At 52.6% G+C, this 20220-nt stretch overlaps 1 protein-coding gene across 1 annotated transcript in view; it reads right to left on the bottom strand.

The window, feature by feature from the left end:
* The window catches only part of THY1 (Thy-1 cell surface antigen), a 70214-nt gene that overhangs the window by 20460 nt on the left and 29534 nt on the right, over positions 1 to 20220 (bottom strand). The window lies entirely within an intron of this gene.

Here is a 20220-nt window from a genome sequence, read left to right as displayed (position 1 = left end):
GCTGCGAGTGGCAGAATCTCCACAGCCTCATTAAGCCCTCATGTCCAAATTAAATGTCAGATTTGCATATCGGGTCTGTGTTTTCAGGCCCATTATGCGGCAGCCGGGAGGGGTGGGAGTGCCGTGGGGATCCGGCTCCCGTGGCCGCCTGCTGCAAGGACGCACCGAGCGGCAGCAGGAGGAGCTGGGGCTGCTGAGCCTGCCCTCCTCTCTGGTGTGTTTCAAAGCAATTTGCTAATTTACTAAGAGGGCAGGGACCCTGAGCTGTTGGCCCATCCATGTTTTATTTTACAGCTGGGGAAACCGAGGCACGGGGCCAGGAGGTGGTGGGTTCACCTGGCACCGTCCTGGGGGCACAGAAGGGGCAGTGCTGCCTGGGCTCTGGCTGCGGAGCTTCACCACCTCCAGGAAGCCCTTTACAACTCCCCCCCAGGCTGGATTCCAGGAAAATCTTCTTTTAATCCAGATTTAATTACCTTTAAAGACAAACAAAGCTCTTCCTTGCCCCTGGGGAAGCTCAGCCAGCAGGGTAGCTTCAGGTATTGGTCCGAAGCCAGGCTGCTGAGCCCCGAAGTGCAGAGGAATTTCCCTTGTCGATGGAGGCAGGAAAAATTGTCAAGGGAAGGAAACCGGCAGCACTCTGAGCTGGTGAGAGGCACCTGGGAGGGAGGTTTATGGGGTTAGCAGGGCTGGCTAACTGGGCTTCTGTCCTGCAAGGCAGCAGGAGCAGGGAGTGATTGGAGAGCATCATTTTAGGCGGAGGGGGAGACAAGGCTTCTTCCTCCAGGAAAAGGATTCACAGCCACCTGGGTCCGTGTTGTGTGCTGCCACGGAGTCCTGCTGGGACCTGCCGGAGCCCCACGGGCTGTGAGGGGTCAGTGGCTGCGAGGAGGCGGCGAGCAAGAAGGGGAAAACGATGTCCCCATTGCTCTGCAGTCCTGCGCCTGCTGCCCTGCACATCTGCGGAGCACGTCACATCCTTCACGGGCCAGATGCTGAAAGATGCTGAACATCCTCGGAAGGTCAAATTCGGATGGCAGAAAGCCCTTCTGGCTGGCTCCGAGACGCGGGAGTGACAGCGCCTGCACGACAGGAGACGCCTGGGAGGCAGAGCAGCTCCCGAGTCAGTCTTCTCCAGAGAAGGGTTCGCTGATGGAGGGATGAGTTTTCACCAGCTCTGCAGCTGGTGGCAGTTTCTGCACCACACGCAAGAAGCATCTTGTGTGTCTGGCGCATCGGTGCCTGCAGGGCAGCGCAGGGAACCAGGGCTCTGCTTCCTCGCTGGGGCTTGGTGCCTGTGGACTTTATCCAAGCACGCTTTGCACCAGTTCCCCAGCAAGGGAAGAGGCCCAGCACCAGGAAGGCTCAGGGCTGGGGGACCTGAAACATCCCCTCTGGGCACCTTCCCACCTCAAACCTACCTATAAGCACGGGTGGGGATTGCAGCCCCCCAGTTCCCTGCCTCCCAGCAGGGTGCCAGGCAGGCATGGACATCGTTCCCACCAGGGGAACTGCTCCAGATTTACCCCCTCGTAAAAAGAAAGGACATGGCTTTATTAAACCCCGTTGTGAGTCCTGGGAGGGGTGAAGTGATGGAGGACGGGGATAAAACTCTGCGGTCTGCCACGGGCTCCCTGTAGGACCGTAAAGCAGTTGTATGATTCCTCCTGGTCCCAGTTCTCCTATCCATAAAACCCAGGGAGCCTCCTGCCTGGGCTAGGAGGAATGCAGCCCTTTTGGGGCTGAGACAGAGCATCACAACGTCCATAGAGAGGAGTTCACCATGGGTTTGTTCTGCCACTACCCCTCTGCCCTGTACCCATGACCAAATCCTCAGGATCTGCTTTACCCCTGCACCAGCTGCCCTTCTGCAAGCACGGTGCCGCGTCCCTCTCCCCATAGATGGTGAAGCATCCTCCCTCCCGTTTAAGGCTCTGAGCTCCTTGGCTCCCTAAAAATAAGCAGAGAGGTCGGGTGGAAAGGCCACGGCAGCAGAAGGCTTGCTCAGCCTCTGCTTTTTGTCATTACAGGGGTGGTGCAGGCAAATCCTTGGCTCCTCGGGCTCCCCGGGGGCAGCTCTTAGCGCTGCTCGCCCAGCTCTGCTCCGCCTGCCGTGCTCGTATAATCCAGAGTCCTAAAACTGCTGACAAGTCCGTAGAGCAGAATGGGGATGATATGCAACATTAACATTAAAAACGGGCCAAACTTACCTCGCTGTCTTCATTAGGCTGCTGTGTTTTATTTGTGCGCTTTACTGCCTAATAAATAATCCTGCAGGTGAGTTAGTTAAGCTGCCCCCAGGAGCAGGGGAAGAGGCAGTTGTGCATGGCCACGGGGGGGATTCGGCCACAAATCAGCGTCTGGGAACAGCAGAATTGGTGCAAAATCGGGACAGAAAACTTATAAAAGCCAGCGGCACTGAACCTCAGCACAAAACTCACAGAGCAACCCCAGCCTGAGCCAGCACCGAGCAGGATTCAGCATCAGGAGCACATTCAGAGCTGGGAGCCTCCCTCACAGCCCTTCCTGCTCGTCTTCTGCATTCTCGCTGCTCCGAGGGTTTGTTTCTGATCTTTTCTGCCCAACTTCTGGCTCCTGGAAGGGGCCTAGGAAAGCTCCTCGCCTGCCTGGCATGCCTGCTGCAGGACCACGGGCACGGCAGCAACCCAGCCCTTCTGCTTCTGCAGCTGGCAGGCAGTGCCAGGAAAGCTCCTCGGTGCTAACGAGGGAAAATGAAGTATAACTCGGTAAGGTCAGGTATTCTCGGATTGTCAGCTGCCTTGTAAAAAAAAAAAAAATCCCTCTGCTTTAATGAAACTGGAGTTGTTTGCAGAAAACCCTTTGATAAATAAGTTGATTTATTTTTTTTTTTTTTTTTCACAAGAAGCCTGATAAGAAATTTATTTGTGGGAAAGAATGAAAGGCGGGGGTGAATCATCCCATTTCGGCATTTCCAAAATGGAAAAAAAAATAAAAGTGCCACTTTACATTAAAAGGCACCGTTTTGCTTAGAAATGGTAGCTAACCGCAATTACCAAAAGGATCAGAAAGGCTGAGCTTGGATGGGTCTGGGTAGCGAAGGAGCCCTTGTCCTCCTCCCGTTCCAGGAGCTCAGACCGAGCTCAGCTGAATGAACTTCATCCTTTTAATACAAAGCAGGTCTTTTTCCAATCCACCCTCAGACTTTTAAATACTGTTTACTGCAAGCCCGGCGCTGCGAGCAGGCACATTAGGCATTTTGCGCATTACACCAGATAATGGGTTGAAAAATAAACAGGATGGAAACGGGGCCCTCGGCTCTCAGACACCCAGGGATCTGATCCCCAGTGGCGTGGGGACCTCTCCTGCCATGTGGGGCACTGCTCTGCTCGGGGGTGATTTTGGGTAGGGGCAGAGCATCCCTGTGGGATGCCAGAGCAGCCGGGCTGGGGGCACGGGCAGGGGACGGCCACGGAGCATCAGCTCTGGATGCAGATGTTGGCAACAGTGCAGATTTTCTTTTTGGCTGTAGGCTTGCTGTTCAGATCCCTCTGTGCTCCTCATCTCCCTGGGGAGGAGGGAGAAAAGCAGCCCCTGTGCCGCATCGAGGGGTGCTGCAGGTAGGGTGGGAGCCCACGGCTCGAGTCCTCCTGGGGATGCAGCGGGGAGCACCCACGCAGTTCCACCTGTGTGTCTCTGTGTGCTTCACCCTAGCCTAAAAAAATAAATAAAAATAAATCCTTTCTTGGCTGGTTTTGGCTGGTCAGGGCACGAGGGAGCTCCTGCTTTGCTGCATGGCCTTGCCATGGAAGTCGTGCCACCCCGTGCCTCCGGAGGGGCACAGCACAAGCAACCGTGCTCGTCCCCAGCTGTGCTTGTAAGGGGGCGGCGCTCGCTTGTATAATGTCCTATTCTTCTGGGATTTAATTAGCTGTGGTTTATTCGCTCGGCAGAGGCAAATGAGGTTTTAATTTTTTTGTCTACGGTTGCGAGGTGGTTTTTGTTCATCACATCAGGAGCTCTCGGAGGCCTCCCACATCAGAAGCTGCCTCCAAAAGGGTGGAAAGGGTTGGAGAAAACAGGGCTGATAGTCCAGAGGTGGCTTTAATACGAGCAGGGTTTTTTTTTTTTCCCAAACACATGGCACTTGATTGTGCCCCTCTTATTTCTGGGAGATGTCCTGGGTGCAGAACAGTGGCAGTGGGTGATTTAGTGACTTGTCCTTGGCAATGGTGCTAAAAAGACGCAAGATTTCCAGGCTCACACATCCTGGTGGGAGCCCGCAGAGACCCCTCAGAGCTCAGCAGAGATGCTGAAAGCCGTGAGGGAGATGGAAATTGGGCACCTGGCTTCATCCAGCCTGGAAAGCAGGCAGCCCTGATGGAAGGAGCTTGGAAAAGCCCATCCAGCCGCCAGGCTCAGTGCCTGGGCTCCAGGATCCCCTCATATACAGCCAGAATGCTGGAAACACAGGTGCGAGGTGCAGAAGTTAAAAGCCTCGTGGTCCCTTCAATGCAAGAGGGCTCGGGGGTCCCAGGGGTGCTGGGGCTCCTGCAACATCGCAGCCAGAGGGCTCCGTGCTGGTGGACCCGTGCTTTATGCGAGCGCTCCCAGGCTGGGCTCTGGCTGGAAAAAAAAATGATTCGTTTTGTAAGAATTGCCACTGAACATTGGAGAAAAAGTCATGAGAAATGACCAGGATATAAACTCCTGAGACTGCTGAGGGAAATTTTTGTTTATTTGTTTGCTTTAGGAAAAAGAAAAAATCAAAGAGAAAAGCATTAAGGAAGCTAAGGGGCTGCGAGGAGAGAAAAAAATGCAATTTTCTCTTTAAAGCTCTTTCTGATTTTAAAGTGACACAAGGAAAATATAAATGGTTCTAGAAAACTTCACCAAAAAGAGAGGAATGAGAAAATAACTCCGATGAAGGGCAGTATATTGAGGATCATATCTGCCTTCACCCCTTGTAAAACAATATTGGCGATTCCAGTTATTTATTGCCATGTCAGCTACATAATATTAAGAAAATAAAAAATTAGAATTTACCCTGGGAATAGACAAGTGGCCGAGGGAACGAGACCACCCTTGGACAGCAAACCTGAATGCAGAAGCGATGAGGGGAGCAGGAGGCTGGGAAGCCCAGCAGGTGGATGGAGAGACGTGGGGCTTGTTTCTGCCTTTTGTTCTGGGGCATCAAGCATCTGGGGCCAGGGCTGTGCCACGGAGAAAGCTCCGACCTGGGGGGTCCCTGCTGGGGATGCTCTCCCGAGGGTCACAATCCTGCTCCCCGCAGTGAGGTTTGGGGCAGCTGGAGGTGGCAGGAGCACAAGGAAGAAGAAAATTGATGGGGAAAGAGGAACCTGCTGGAAGAGGGCTGGGATCCTTCAGACAGCCCCACCACTTACAGGCACTGATGAGCAAGAGTGAGAAGTGCTGGAAAGCCACCACGTCTCTGCAGTGAGCCTGTTGTCTGCTCTTCCTCCTCCCAGCCCGTGGACTGAGTGTTCAGTCTCATCCAACCCAGCCCACAAATCATCTTGTCCCTGCTTTTTGTCTCCTCTTCACGCAGTTGGTATTTGTCATTAACACATTTTATTAGTCTTTGTTCCCCTCCCCCGGTAAAAAAAAAAGAAAAAAAAAAGAAAAAAAAAAAGCTTAATAAAATGCCAGAACACACACCGAGCAGGAGAACAAATTGTGAACGCGTTCATTAAACAAATACACTTCTCCTCCAGTCTTCGGATGGAAATTAATTACCCTCCTGGAACTGCAACCCGGAGGTGCGCGGTGGCTGAGTCTGGATCTTTTTGGAGGGGTGGGAGCTGTTCCCATCCAGCTGGGGCATTTCCATCCCCAAGGTTGGGAGGTGGCAGAGCCCAGCAGGGATCTGAGAAGGGCCAAAAAAGAGCTGATGGGGGCGGCTTCATTGGCAAGGAGCTTGTGGCTTGTGGGTAGCTCACGTTCCTTTCCCCTTCATGCCTCCCACTGATGGGGATGTAGGAGGACGGGATTCCTCCTTGCCCTATAAATAAAGGGTGAGACCCCGTGCAGGAGGTTTGCATCCCCTCTGTGCCACGCCAGTGTCCTGCAGGACACGGACATGCTCTCCCCTGTGCCTGGGGTGCATTACTAGTCCACAGGCATCCCATAATGAACCCTTTAGCTGGGAGTAGGGAGAGGGAGAAGGAGAGAGAATGAACGAGCGAGGAAAGGGAGAATGACTGCGGGTTCAGTTAGTTAATAAAGGAATCGCAGAAAGCAAGGTGAAGAGACAGTGGTAATTTTATGCACTGCCAGTCAGGCCCATTTGTCCTGGGAGCAGCTCCAATTTCTCTCTGAGCTGTTCCTTTTCTTTAGAAATGGAGCTGTGAAAGGGGAAAAAGGAAGGGAAAAAAAAAAAAAAAACTGATTAAAATCAGCACCCAAACTGACAAGGAAAAAAAAAGCCATTTTAATCTCTGCATCCATAGATACCTCTTCTCCCGAATACGTGAAACAAAGGGGAATTTAGAATATTGCCCAGGCAAACAGAACAAAAGCTGCAATGCTCTGACTTTGGGGGTAGGCTTGTCATATCCCAGTCCTAACCCCAACACGAGGCCAAATTTCCTCTGTGCAGCTCTTAATTCCTGCCCATTTACACCTCTAGCCGCTCTGCTCGCTCACTCCCCATCCATTCCCAGCCATTTAAGCCTCCCTAAAAGCCCTAATTAGCGCCGTAATTTTTGTGCCTCGTGTCTACACCCCGTTCAAGCCTTCTCCCCTCTGCTAAATGCTAAATATTGCTGATGTGGGGCTGGCCCTGAGCAGGATCAGCTCCCTCCCTGCCTGCCGTGCCTCTGCTGCTTCCCAAAAACTCTCCGAGCAGGCACGTGAGCTTCGAGGGCTGAGCCGTTTGTGGTGGCGTTGCGTGGAGCTTTAATTTCTGATTGAGGGTTTGCGTTTCTGATTGAGGGGAAGAGAAAGTCTTTGGGGACGCCAGCTCGGGAGGGCGTTCCCCGTGTTTCAAAGCAGGCGTGGAGCATCCCGTGGTGAAAATAGTCGTTGTGTTGTAAGATCCCAGGTGGGGACACAAACAGCGGAGCGCACACGTAGTAAATTCTGACTGAGTGTGGCTTGGAAGGGGACGAGGCAGTTTTGCAGCAGCCCTGGGTGGGTGGATGTGTTTGCCTTTCAATCCTACTCTGCTAGGAGCCTGCGAGCAGCCACTGCTGGGTCCTGAGCAGCTAATGCACACCCAGGTCACCCTTTGCGCTGGGTAGAGCTGCTCTGATCACTGTGGCAGTGGCTTGGTGCAAGGATGAGTGGGATCGAGTGCAAGAAACACCATTTAGCATCCGCATGCTGATGTAGACTGCACGTGTAGGGGCGTTTCTGCTCTGCTTTACCCCCTTGCTCTGCTTTACCCCATCCCTCTGCTCTGCCCCATCCTCTCCATCCACAGCCTGGGCAGGGGAAGGCGAAGGCATGGCCAGAGCAGACGTCAGCTGAGGCAGCACGTGTGAGCTCGCAGGGCTGCTAGAGAAGCTTTCAGGGCTTGTCTCCAAGGGAACACTCTGAAAGGTTCAGGAGCACAGCAGCGCCTTGCTTAACGAGGATTAAATCTGGTGGGGCTGCCCCTAAGCAAAGGGGCTTGCACAGAAGGCTGGGAGCGCTCCTGTGTCTGTTTAACCTCTTTTAACTTTCCTGCCTTTGCCCCTTTCACCGAATAAGCACAATCCCCCATGTCTTGATGACTCGAGGACAAAATGTTGTGTGTTTTTTGTTTGTTTGCTTTTTTTTTTTTTTTTTTTTTAAAAGGAGACACTGATAGCATGTGCCCTTCCCAAAGGTGCACAGGGGATATAAACCCCTCATGAGGAAGCCAAGCGTTGTTTTTTGGGTGGAAGGGCTTAGGAAATGAAGGAAGCAGCCTCGCCGAGTGCTGTTACACAGGAGGATGCTGTGGGTGTTAACATTAGGAGCAGCGTTGGGCTCGCAGAGATAAATAAGGTTTGTGGGATGCAGGTCAAGCTCGAGAGGGCTCCAGTTCCCCCCTGCCCTGCTCCTTTGCTGCTGGTGGTCTTCTGGGGCTGCAGGGCGGCACCGTTCGGCCCTGCCCCAGCTGATGTGATAACACTGCAGGGGATTATCGAGCGGCTGCACCTGGCTTAGAGAGCTCCACGAAGCCACGCCAGTGCAACAAGGGAAGGCAAAGCACTGGTGGTTTATGAAATTAAAAAGTTCATGGGTGCCAAATCCATGTGCTAGCGAGGAACCGAGAGATGGAAGAAGCCTCAGCAACGTTTTATCAGGAGGTAGGGCGAGGAGATTGGAGTTGAAAGCGCTGTAGTGCCTGATTTGCTATCTCTCCTCTGCACCTTGGCTGCTACTCCTGCCTTTAGGGGTTTGTTAGCCACCTTGGGTGAGAAATTTTTTATACGGATTCAGTGGTTTCTGCTCGCAGAGACCTTAGTATGCACGAGGCAGAAAAGCTGTCTGCAGAGATCAGATCAAGTGTCCCTTGTTCCCTGCTACCGACAAAAACAGGGAGGAGAGGAAAAAGGACAAAACACTCTGACGGGGGCTTCAGGCTGGCGTAGGAGAAGCTTGGAAGCTGAAGGTGAAGCTGCTCGGGGGTGCTCCTAGGGCTGGGAGGGCCAGGCCCAGCAGCGTTGCCAGAGGAGGAAGCTGCAGCGCACCTCGAGCTGACCCCTGGAGGGGCTGTCACAGCCTCTGTGCTCTCCACACACTGCCCAAACAGTGGCTGCCCATGAAAAAAACAAAAAAACAAAAAAACAAAAAAACAAAAACAGTTTTTAAAGAGCAGAAATGGCTCCTTGGGAGATCTGCTTCTCTGTGAACCCCGTGGAGGGGAGCAGAGCCTCTTACCTCCCTGTAAAACATCTTTTTGGAGGTGGATGCTGAAGTTTTCCCGTGGATCAGCTGCAGCCAGGTCCCAGAGCTTCCCCCTAAGCCTGCTACTCTTACAAACAGAGCTGGCATTTGCATTGTAAATGTTATTGGGTTGAACAATTGCTGTTTGGAGGAGGCTGGGGTCGGTCTCCTGAAATACAGGACCTGGCTGTTGCTGAAAGGAGAGAAAACGCTCGGACGGCCCTCTTTGTGCAAGGCTGGTGCTTAGGAGGCTCTTTGGGGTGAAAGAGGGCTTCCTTGGGCAGCTCTGCAGTTAATGGAGAAGGAAGACAGTGAGCCAAGCATGTCCATGTAATGGGGTGCCTGTGGTTGGTCTGGGTGTGCCAGCAGGTTGGAGAGCTGGCCCAGAGCATCAGTGCAGGCAGAGGAGGTCAAAGGCCTTAAATGATGCTGCAGAGAGGCTGAGGTTTTGCCTCCTTTATTCTAAGGACAAGGCAGCGTGCTGGTTTTACCCTGGGAGGTTTCAGAATCTGCCTCCTCTCCACGTACCCTAAAAGGAAAAATCTCCACGCACCACCGCAGGCTGCAGCGGGCACTGGGGTGTTGTTGGTGCTGGCAGGGAGAGGGATGTGGGTCCCGTCCCCTGGATGCTGGTGCTGCCTGGAGATGCTTAGCAATAGCATCACGACTCGCTGGCAGTGGCACAACAGGAAATTGGAGTAGTAAAATATTTCCCTCCTCGCTGCGTCCCATTTACATGTTTATAATGGAGGTTTTTAAGCCCCTAATGAGAAGGAATGCTCATTGCGGGGAGATGATTAAAGCAGAGACAGCCGTGATTGCAGACAATAACAAAGGGATGTTAATTACATCAGAGGAAGCAGGAGGGCAGTGCAGCCGGAGCGGTGCTGTTCCCTGCCCTGTGACAGGGGCTGACCTTGTCCCCTGGCTGTGCACAGATGTGCTCACCCACGGGCTCCAAACCTCAGCAAAAAGCACCGAGCTGCAGCTCGGGGCAGATAGGAACAAAGCAAAGGAAAAAAAAAGCCCCAAATAAACAAAAATCAATCTCCTCCCAGCTGCAGCCTGCAATAGGAGGGAGCTGGCCTCTGCCTGTCCGTGCAGGAATTATTCAGAGCAAGAGCAAAGATGCTCAGGGGAGGCACAGGGAGGGGAAGGTCCCAGCTCGCCCCATGGGCTGAGCTCCCAGCCACGTCTCCAGGGCCAGGTATAAGGGGTGCAGGTTAACAAGGAGCTGCTGGGAGCATCTAAATCAGAGCCAGCCTCTGAAGCTGTGCAGGGGATGCTGTGGTTGTGTCTTCCCTGGCAGCCGAGCTCTCTCCAGATGCAGATTTCGGCTGCCTTGTTGGTGGAGCGATGCCCAAGGGAGCCCTCTCCTCGGATGGAAGTCTCCATCTGCCTTCCCGTGGGAGTACAGGGCACCGTGCTGTTTCAGAAGAGGTGTTTGAGACGTGCACTTGGTGACAGTCAGAAGAGAGACAGAGAGCAAGGGATACAGGAAGGAGCATGCTCATATTTCAGAATAGCCAAAAATAGCAGGGAAGAGAGTGCATTTTTGGAAAGAAGCATGAATGAGTGAGAGAGCCAATGAAAGAGGTCTTTAGCAATTGCAGAGCCTAATTTAAGCGGAATAATCCAGATATTTTTTTCTCTTTAAATAAATAAATCAGCAGAGCCCAAAGTGTTTGAGTTAGTCCCAGTCAAAGCCTCGGCAGCAAACTTTCATCTAGTCTTGACGGAGCAATTAAAGGGAGGGATGCAGGCTCTGAAATGCAGCCCAAAGGAGCAGGCTGAATATTTAATACGGTTTCGGGCTTTGAAAGTCTCAACAAACCAGCGGAATGGGGAAGCCGATGACAGCTTTATCTTGATAAGGAAAGGGAGGGAAAGACCCGGGCAGCACGTGTAGTGCAGGGCAAGGGGAAGGCTGGGGGTGTGAGGGACGAGGGGGATGCACAAGGCAGGCCCTGCTGAGCAAAAGGTAGGATGGAAAGGGCAGCTTGGACCAGTGTCCTTGTGCTGTCCAAGGGTTCCTTGCTTAAAACTGGAGGGGGAGAAGGAAAACGTCAGCCCTGGTGAGGCAGGCTGGCTGCTCACAGCCGCCACCGCAGGGCAACGGCCAGAGCAGGGGGAAATTTAATCAGTGTGGCTGCTCGCACGCCTCGGTTCTCAGCATTCAAGCCTGGCTTGGCCTGGTCCCTGTGAAAGCAATTAAACCTGCCAACGTGGGGCAGTCAGAGGCTCCGGCAGCAGTAATCCTCCCTCCTTCATGCCTGATTTACACTGCTCCTTTGCATCAGCGCAAATTGTAGCACCAGTGCGAAATAATGAAGGACCAGCCAGGAAGGCCGGACCAGGCCGCGGTGATGCTGTCTGCAGCACATCAGCCATGCAAGGATCTTCCCCTCGAGACCGAGGGGAGAAATGTAGCCCCTCAGAAACAGGCGGCACCTTTCCAGGCTGCCTCAGTCATAGATAAGGACCCCCCCGGGGCAGATCTGTCCCATTTTTGTTGGTTTTGACTCGCTGTGGCCAACGAGGTCGCCTTCCCTGCAGGAGCACGGTGCGAGCAGCTCGGCCCCGTGCTCTGGGGCCAGCTGTGTCCTGTGTTTTGGTGCCTGCTCCCATCCCGGCGAGGGTTTTGCTTTACAAATATCATCCTATTCTGCTGGTGGGATGCCGTCCTGCCCCCCTCCAGCTGCATCCCCTCCATGGGATGGGGTGGGCGCTGGGCTCTGCCTTACCATGGGGTGCCAGGGACATCTCTGGCCGCTTGCAGCATGCCCAGGGCTCTCTGAGCCGGCTCCCCTAGTGCCAAAGGGATCCCAGGAGGGCTCTGGGCTGCTTCCCACTGCTGAGAGCAACCTCTCGGGCTGCAGCCTTGGCTCAGCAGCGTCTGTCTGGGAGGAGAAGGGGAGAGCTGGTGAGTTAGCATGCAGGCTAGCTCAGCTGCCAGAGCTCCAGCAACTCATTAAAGGGATTAGCCACCATCCCTGACTGGATTTAGGATGGTGGCTGTTGTTATCATTGAGTAATCCTGTCTTCAATCCTCTCTAGTGGCTTGGGAAAGACGGAAAAGGAAGGGTGGGAGGGAAGGAGGAGCAGGAAGGAGCGGGGTGTGGGTGAATTGGGGAAAGTGCTGGAGGCAAGGAAGGAGTCCTCCCTGAGAGGGGACGGTTCCCTGGATGTAAGGGACAGGCTGGGATCTGGAGGGGAGCTGGGAGAGGATCAGGCTGCTCAGCTCCTGTGCAGGATGGAGATGCTGGTGCAGGACCCGCTCGGATAAAGGACAGGGCTCGCAGCCACCCCAGTCAGGCTGCTGGAAGGGGACCGTGCTGTGACGGGGAGGCTGAATGCTGATCAGCTCTGACACAGTCACTTATAACCTTTTCATTAGGAAATTATGTTTAATAGAAATTGTTCTGACACCTCTCAGCAGCGGTTTCTCCCGGCTCATTACAGCCTGGCGTGGCGGGGAGGGAGGGGAGGTACAGGGGAAGGTGTCTGCTCAGACAGCTCCTGTTTGGTGGCAATATTTACACTAATCAGGCTGCGGTGTGAAGTGACTGGAGAACAGGAGGGTGGCGGCGGGGGTGGAAGGAGCAGGAACACAAAGGAGAAATGCTAGAGAGAGGCTGCCTGCACCCGGGGGGAGACGAGGCAACATCAGCCCGGTGTGAGCAGGGGGGCAGGAGCTGCTGCTGAGTGCCCCCCTGAGCATCCCCAGCTCACCTCCCTGCTCCCCTCTGCTTCCTCCATCCACATTTCTCTCTGCTCATCCACCCCCAACACCCACCCGCCCCTTGCTTACCTGCTCACCTGTCTCCTACCTTGTCTTGCCATCCCTCTGTCTCAACACCCATCCACCCACGCACTGAGGATGTCTATTTGGTTCTGAATTAGAATCCCGTGTTCCTCTTGCCCCCGAAATAGGACTCTTTGAAAGAAATATTTTTTTGGGGGCCAGCTGCAATATTTCTTTTCAATTGTTTCTTGAAAAGAAAATAGTGTAAAAGTCGTGTGCTGCCAGGGCAGGTCTAGAATGAAAAATAAAGGCATTCCTTTCTAGGCGCCGAAGCTGTTTCTGTTTTACCAAAAGGGTTTTCCTGACTTTTTAAATCAAAATTTCTATCCCAGTGGATGTGAGGGTGTTGGAGAAAAAGCAACTGAGCAAGCATGTGAAATGTCTCCATGTCCTCACCTGCACGAGGCAGCCTGGTATCAAAGGGCAAAGGCAAAGCTGGGTGTGAAGGACGTGTAGGGACTGTCCAGCCTGAGGGCCACACAGGACAGCACACGGCAGGTCTATTAATTTTATATGTTGTATATTTGAAAATAGGTACTTTCATTAATATTTACCAAAAGCTCAGGTTTTCTGGGGGCTGCCTTGAGCACCTCAGCCAGCAGCAGGTGAGTTGGCTCCTGGGTTTGTTCCTCCTGCTGTGGCCGTGCAATTTGGTGAAGAGCACGGCCAGCTGAGCCTCCTGCCCTCAAATCCCCGCCAAAATATATGGCACAGAGCAGAGCACGTCGTCTCTTCTGCCTCCACGTCTGCAGGATGGAAGGGAATGCCACGTGTGGGAGCACAAGGAATAACAGTTATTTGCACAGCTCTTTGAGATCCTTGCAGGAAAACCCCGGAGAGATGTAAAGTATTATTATAAGGGCTGTGAGTTCTCTTCAGGCAGTTAAAGGGATAATAAATTAATTGCCCGGGAGATCTGGTAGTTTAAATTCTGAGCAGAATATGGTGAAAACGTAGGGCTGCTGGAGACCGGGAGCTTAGGGGCTGATATGGAGCAGGAGGGTGGTACAGCCTGGGGTGTCTGCTCCTGGGTTAAAGCCAGGGGGATGGAAGGAGAGCCCATGAAGGGTCGGGGTGTGTGCCTTTGGGACAGGCTGGGCAGCGTGCCACCCCGGGGGCTGGCTCTGTTCCCTCCCCAGGGAAGGGGAAAGGTGCACGGAGAGCCAGGAGCAGCAGCACAGGACATGGCTGAGAACAGGGCAATGGGCAGCAATTTTTCCCTAGGCAGGGAGCACCTGGAGAAGCCTTTTTGGGTTTTCTGTTCCCTTTCTATCCAAAGGGGACAAACAGGAGCTCTTTGACTTTTTGGTGCTTAACGCAGCACTTTCACAAAAGCACAAGATGATTCTGGAGCTTGAGGAAGTGCTGCTCTCCTGGAAACCTGTTAACATTTAATCGCTTTGTAGTGAAATAGTTGGGCCTAACTTCTTATTTGAGCTCCTCTGGCTTCCCCTTGCAATCACCAGGCCATTCTTACGCCTCTTTTATGAGATTAACGAGGCGTTTAGTACCTGCTATTTTCTCCCCGTGAAGGTTTTTATCCCTTCTAGTCAAGCCACTTCTCAACCTGTGGTTGATAAACTAAAGGGATTGAGCTCTTGGAGCCTCTCCCCAGGGAGGGATGGATCAGCTCCTCACCCACCTGTGGTTTTGGCCAGGGAAGGTGGCTCTGCTCCCCAGTCCTGCTGTGGTTCCTCGTCCTCATATGTGAAGCTGGAGCAAGCTGAGCTTCCTGAGCAATCCAGGTCTTCCTGAGCGATCTGCCCCTCCTGATTGCTGCGTATCTCTGCTCAGATCTTCGGGCTTCCTGCGAATTTCATCAGTATTAATTTAATTTTTCATATCAAGATTATTGAGGACAATGGAGCCCAAGCCTGGAAATGTGTTAGAAGCACTGCTTGTGCCTCCCTCGTGCCGTGGTTCTCTGCCGACAGCCTATTTCCTAGGAGCTGCCAGGGAGCTGATTGTTAATCCATTTACCACGTGCTCCGCTGATATCGCATAGTGCTAATTTTTTAATCAGAAGGTTGTGAGATACAAAGTCAAACCTCTTACAACAGCCTAAATATATTACGTCTTTGCAGTTACCCTTATCAACCAAACTTGTAATCTCATCAAGGAACGAAATCAGATTTGTCTGACAAGCCCTATTTTCCATAAAACCGTGTTGACTGATGTTAATTATATTCCCCTCCTTTAATTCTTTATCTATTGGATCATATATCAACTTCTGACTACTTTGCCGGGGACAGATGTTGACTGGCCTAGATTCTCGCTCAGTTTTGTGACAGTTGTGAAAGACAGGCACCACGTCTACGCTTTTCCCACTCGTCTGTGACTTCTATTTTCACGTTGCAGCATAGGAGGAGCTCCGGTGTGCAGGAGAGCAGGGCTCAGGGAGAAGAGGCAGCAGCTGCTGTGTGCAAGTGCAGGAGGTGGGAAGCAAATCCCTGCTTTGGCTGTTTGCTGTCGATGTCTCTTTGCCTTTTTTTTTACATGCTACCTGGTGTTTTATCCACGTGCTTGCAGTGGAGTACAGCTGCAGGGCTGATGTGGCAAGGTCCAGCCCCAGAAGCAGTGAAAGGAAAGCTCAGGGAACTGATGCAGGACCACGTTCAGCTGCAGTTTGTGTGGCATGGGGTGGCCCTGCCTGTCCCCATCCAGCAGCAGAAGGCAGCGAGACAGGCGAGGAGTTTGGTGTTTGGGGATTTGCTTTTGATTCTGAACAAAGAGCTTTTCCCTTCTGGGCTGCAGCTTGCTTTTCCTATTCCCACATCGATGGATGTTTCTGGATCTCCTTGCACCAACCCCAGAGATGCTCGTTCATGCCCTGAGACCAGATTTATCAGCTCCCAGGCTCCTTCCCATGGAACACACACCAGAAAAGTCCTTCAGGAAGGGTCTTTTTGTTTCAGGACATGGCCAAGTGCTGTTGGACTGCCCCGGAGCAGTGTCCACAACCACCCCACAGCACGACGGGCACAGAGGTGTGCTCAGCCCTTGGAGCTCGCTGCTTCAAGATCCCAAGCGAGGAGCAGGGCTGGCTGCTTCTGGAGGTGCTGAGCGCTTCCACTGGTGCTGGATCTTCCCGTGTCACCCCCTGCCCATCCATCCCCGTCCTATATTTGCATGGGGATGACCTGGGGGCTGCATGAGGGTGCTGGTATCACGCCCTGGCTGCTCGGATCCAGCACCAGACCCTGCTCCTGAGAGCCTCCAGGCATCACAAGCCATCAGCTGCCTCCTCCTGCCAGGCAGAGGTGGATTTTTTATTTTTTTTTTTACCTCTCCTGATAAGAACTAACCCAGCGTTTTACAACTGTATATCTGAAATTAGTAGCAGCTTAATCTCCCTCTGCTGGATCACTCAGAGGTGTAATTGTGCAGGGAAAAAAAGGGTATTAAAATGCACAACACTCTCCTGTACTTTTTCATGTTAAATCCCTTCTTCCTTCTATTCTTCTTTTAATTTTACAAGAGGGTTTTTACTTTTTTTTTTTTTTTCCCCTTCTCCCCCCATGCATGTGTCTGTGTGTTTTTCATAAAGAGAATGAGCTGGGCACACAGAGAGAATAATTTCAATTTCTACATAAATCTCAGAAATGAATACTTAAATTCAAGCAAAAAATACATTCTTACACCTTTAATTTCCTCTCTATGAAGTATAATGAAAAAGCCTGATTATTTTTAATTCTTCCCTTTAATAATTCAGCAGCAGAGTGATTTAAAGCTGGGGACGATAATTACCTTTTCACTTCCCTGGTAAATGGAGTTTTAATAGAAATGGAAGCTCAAATGCTGGAATTAATTCAAACAGGTCAGCATCAGGTCATCCATAGCATCTTCTGTATAAATCATTTATCTGTAAAATGGCCTGCTTCTCAGTTTCACAGGAATCCCTACCCAGAGGCTACATTTAAAAAGGAGACACAATGTTTATATCTTGTAAAGCACGGGGAGGGGAGGGAGGGGGGCGCAATCCACATCATCTCGGAAGGATTTTTTTTAATGCAAATTAAACTGCTAGTTGAAGGAGAGGAGAGCAGAGGCTTGTCTAGATTAGGGAAATTCAGTTGTAGCTACAATGATCATTTACTGCGGAGGCTTACACAGATCCCATTATCGGAGCAGTTTGTGCTCCTCACTCTTTTTATCTCCACCTTACACCTGCTGCTCCCAGTTTAGGGGTGAGGGTGGGAGGCGAGCGGCAGCACCCAGGGAAATTTGCAGATGAGACCGGACCCCAAAGGGGGAGCAGGCTCTGATCACTGCCCCACGCAGCCACCAAGGCTTGGAAGGGGAAAAACCCAGCCCTTTGGCTCAGCCTCACGTGGAGCTGTGTTGTGCAACCAGAAAAAAAATATATGAGGTTTAGGCAAAGCCTGTCCTGCCCTGAGGATGGTGACCCCCTGTGTGGGTGCACCACCTTTTCTGGCATGGGGGGAAAGGGGAAGGCTCCGAGGGATGCTCCAAGCCTCCTGGGGATCACACCGAGGTCTTATCCTGAACCGCCCTGAGTGCCCACGGGGGTCCCCAGGCAGGGGGAAAGCTGAGCGCCCCTGAAGTGGAAGGGGGTGGGCCAGAAACTCCATTTGGGCTGGAATCAGGCAAAGCAACCGGGGGTTAAATTTTTCATGAGAGCAAAACATAAGCCGCCTGGTCTCTAATTAAGCGCTGGGACGGCGGAACTTTAAAGCACTCCAGCTCTGATTCGCCACAAGTGCGTGGTAATGATTTCTTTGCAAATGTCAAGCAGTTTTGTTTCTATTTCCTTTCATAAATAATTGGTGCCGAGCTGGTGGCAACACCAGCATCCAGCTGGCAGCGGGAGAACTCGTGATCCGCTCCCAGCACCGGGCACACGCCGGGGCTGGTGCAGCATCCCCGAGGTGGGGGCAGGAGTGCTGCTCCCTAAAGACCAGAATTGGGGAAAAAACTGTTCTCTGCTGCCAGTTATCCTCACACTAACACTTCTCTACCCTAACACTTCTCTATCCATTACCACTTACAGCTGCCTATCGTACGCCATTGCCTGGGGAACTCAAGCAAATGATTGCATTGCTGGAATCTCGAGCGCTGTCGGTAAATACCAATACAGCTCCCAGACTTAGGCAATGACCCAGTCAGTCATCAAGTCAACGAGTTTAAACTGATGTCTTCTTTTGGGGGTCCTGCTTAAAATGCTTATAAAAATGTTCAATGCAACTTGCAGCTCCCCGTTTAGACTGGCAGACCCTCTAATCAGATGTGAACTACTGCCCTTTTCCTTTCCCCCTTCCCTGTCCTGGTGGTATTATGGATGAGAAGGGCATTCCATTAAATAATAAATAAAAGAGTTTCAGAAATGTAAAAGAGCTTCGGAAATCAGATCTCCTGGCAGAGAGGACTCACACCCTTATGGCAAGGGTGAAATTAGCCTGTTGCCTTTCAAAGGAATGCCTGGAGTTTTTCAGATTCCTCGGACCTGTCTGGCCTTGGAAGGCAGATGCTCAAACCCTGCAATTGCCTGCTTCTTGCTGTATTCCTCGTTTAGCCCCAGAAATATCTAAAGTGACCGTGCTGCCTGCCTGAAGAGGGAAGGAAGAAAATAAGTTGGACAAAACGGGAGCTGGGCTGCTTGCTTAAGGCACGTCAGAGCAGCGTGTGTGTGGCCTCCTGCCCCATCCGCAGGGCAGTGCCACGGCTGATATCGGCACCCTGCTCCCGCGTGTCAAATCCCTCACTGGGGCCACTGGGGACAGAAACTTGCGTTGTGCATCTCGCAGCCCCGCTGCCTGGCTCGTGCACAGCAGCTGATGCACGCCCTGGTGTGCAGCACACGAGCTCTGTGCACGCAGAGCTGTCTCTCCCCATGCGCTCGTGGCTGTCCCACCTCATTCAGTTTGATGGGAACGAGCTGCAGCAGTGCACGGGGACACCTCGAGCAGCAGGGACGTTTCCCAGAGCCTTTCTCCTTGTTCCTGAGCAACGCTGCTCTCTGAAACCCCGCTGTTCACCTTGCTCCAGCAGGGCAGCCTGCAGCCTCCTGCACAAGCAGCCCCTTCCCCTCTCCTGCTGCAGTAATGATGTTTACCAAGCCCACACTCCTGCATTTTTCAGGACCCTGCTCTCCGGAGGCAGCACAGCCTGCTAATCACACAGCACCAAGCCGTGGCTTCTGCTCCCTGCTCCAGCTGGTGATTACCCTCCTTCCCCTGCAGCAAGCTCTGACAACTGCCCTGCCTTTAATTGGCAGGTGCTCTGATTAAGTGCTGGAGGATGCCTGGCCTCTGAGCAGCAGAGGGGAGGAAACGGGGCTGTGGTTTATGACTGGACCAGTCCAGCAGTGGTGCTACCCATCCCCTGAAAATAAATCCCATTTTTCCCCCTCCTGCCTGCCTACAGCAGCTGAGCAGGGGGTGGTGGCTGTGATTTAAAGCAGAGCCCCCATCTGACCACCATGAAGTCCCCCAGCCCCAGGCTTCCCCTACAGCGGCAGACATTCATCAGGAACCTTAAACCCAACCCAAAGCACTTCTCCCAGTGCTTGCCCTGTGCCAAGAGCCAGCTGGCACGGAGCATCCCGTGGCCCCAGGGTGCCAGGAGTGCTGCTCTGGCTATGGGTAGGAAAAGGGGATGCTGTGTCCTTGGGGTATTGCAGGGGAAGCCTGGGGCTGGGGGACTTCATGGTGTGAAGGAAGAGGGGAGGAAATCTGGCTTAATTGGAAAGCTCCAGGGAGAGCAGCCAGGACTGGTCTGGCTGTGTCAAAATCTCCTGTAGACATGTGGGGAGCAGAGGATGAAGGAATGTGTGGAGCTCAGAGAGAAACACGTCAGCTTTCCCTAGCCTTTGCTACAGAGCTGCCCTTCCCCTTTCACTTCTGTGGTGGTTTGTGGCTATTTGGGAACTCCAGATAAGAAGAAATAGGTGTCACACCGTGGAAACATGGTGAAACCCCAAAAGCTTGGTTCTCTCTCCCAGTTCTCATCATCCCATCCCTGCTCTGCACGGTGTGTGCTGTCAGGGGGATCCTACACCATCCCTTCACCTCTCCCTCCCTCCCCTGCAATGAACACATGCCCTCCAGACACAGAAGCTGCAGAGAGCGCTAATTTATAAGAACTGAATAATTCAGGGGGCTTCCATGCCCTGTTCCTTCTCTATTGGTCTCCCCTGGGAAAATCCACCAGCCTACCCACACACACGGGGACGGGAGAGTGGGAGACCCTCCTGGGAGACATATCCCTTGCACGTGCTCCTTCCTCATTGCATACCCATCCCTCTAGGTCTTTTTTTCATCTTTATATGCGCAGCCGTCTCCCTGCCGTCCCTCTCCATACTTTTCTCACCGCTCTGCGCACCCCTCAGCCATCCTCTGCTCCGCCACCACAATATCCCCGGGTCTCCCTCCGGAGCACTCCGTTTCTGCAGGAGAAGGGACCTGGGAATTTGGCTTTAATATTTCATAAGCTTCCTTCTAAAATGTAAAGCATATTTACGTTATTTGCATCAACCAGCAGGAAAACAAATGCCTTTGCCTTGCAAGCAGATCTTAACCTGCTGTCCATTTTTTTCCAGG

Source organism: Anas acuta, chromosome 23 (genome assembly GCF_963932015.1).
Source record: "Anas acuta chromosome 23, bAnaAcu1.1, whole genome shotgun sequence".
Lineage (NCBI taxonomy): Eukaryota > Metazoa > Chordata > Aves > Anseriformes > Anatidae > Anas > Anas acuta.
The sequence above is the reverse complement of the archived record's forward strand: the minus strand, read 5'-3'. Positions and strand labels throughout refer to the sequence as shown.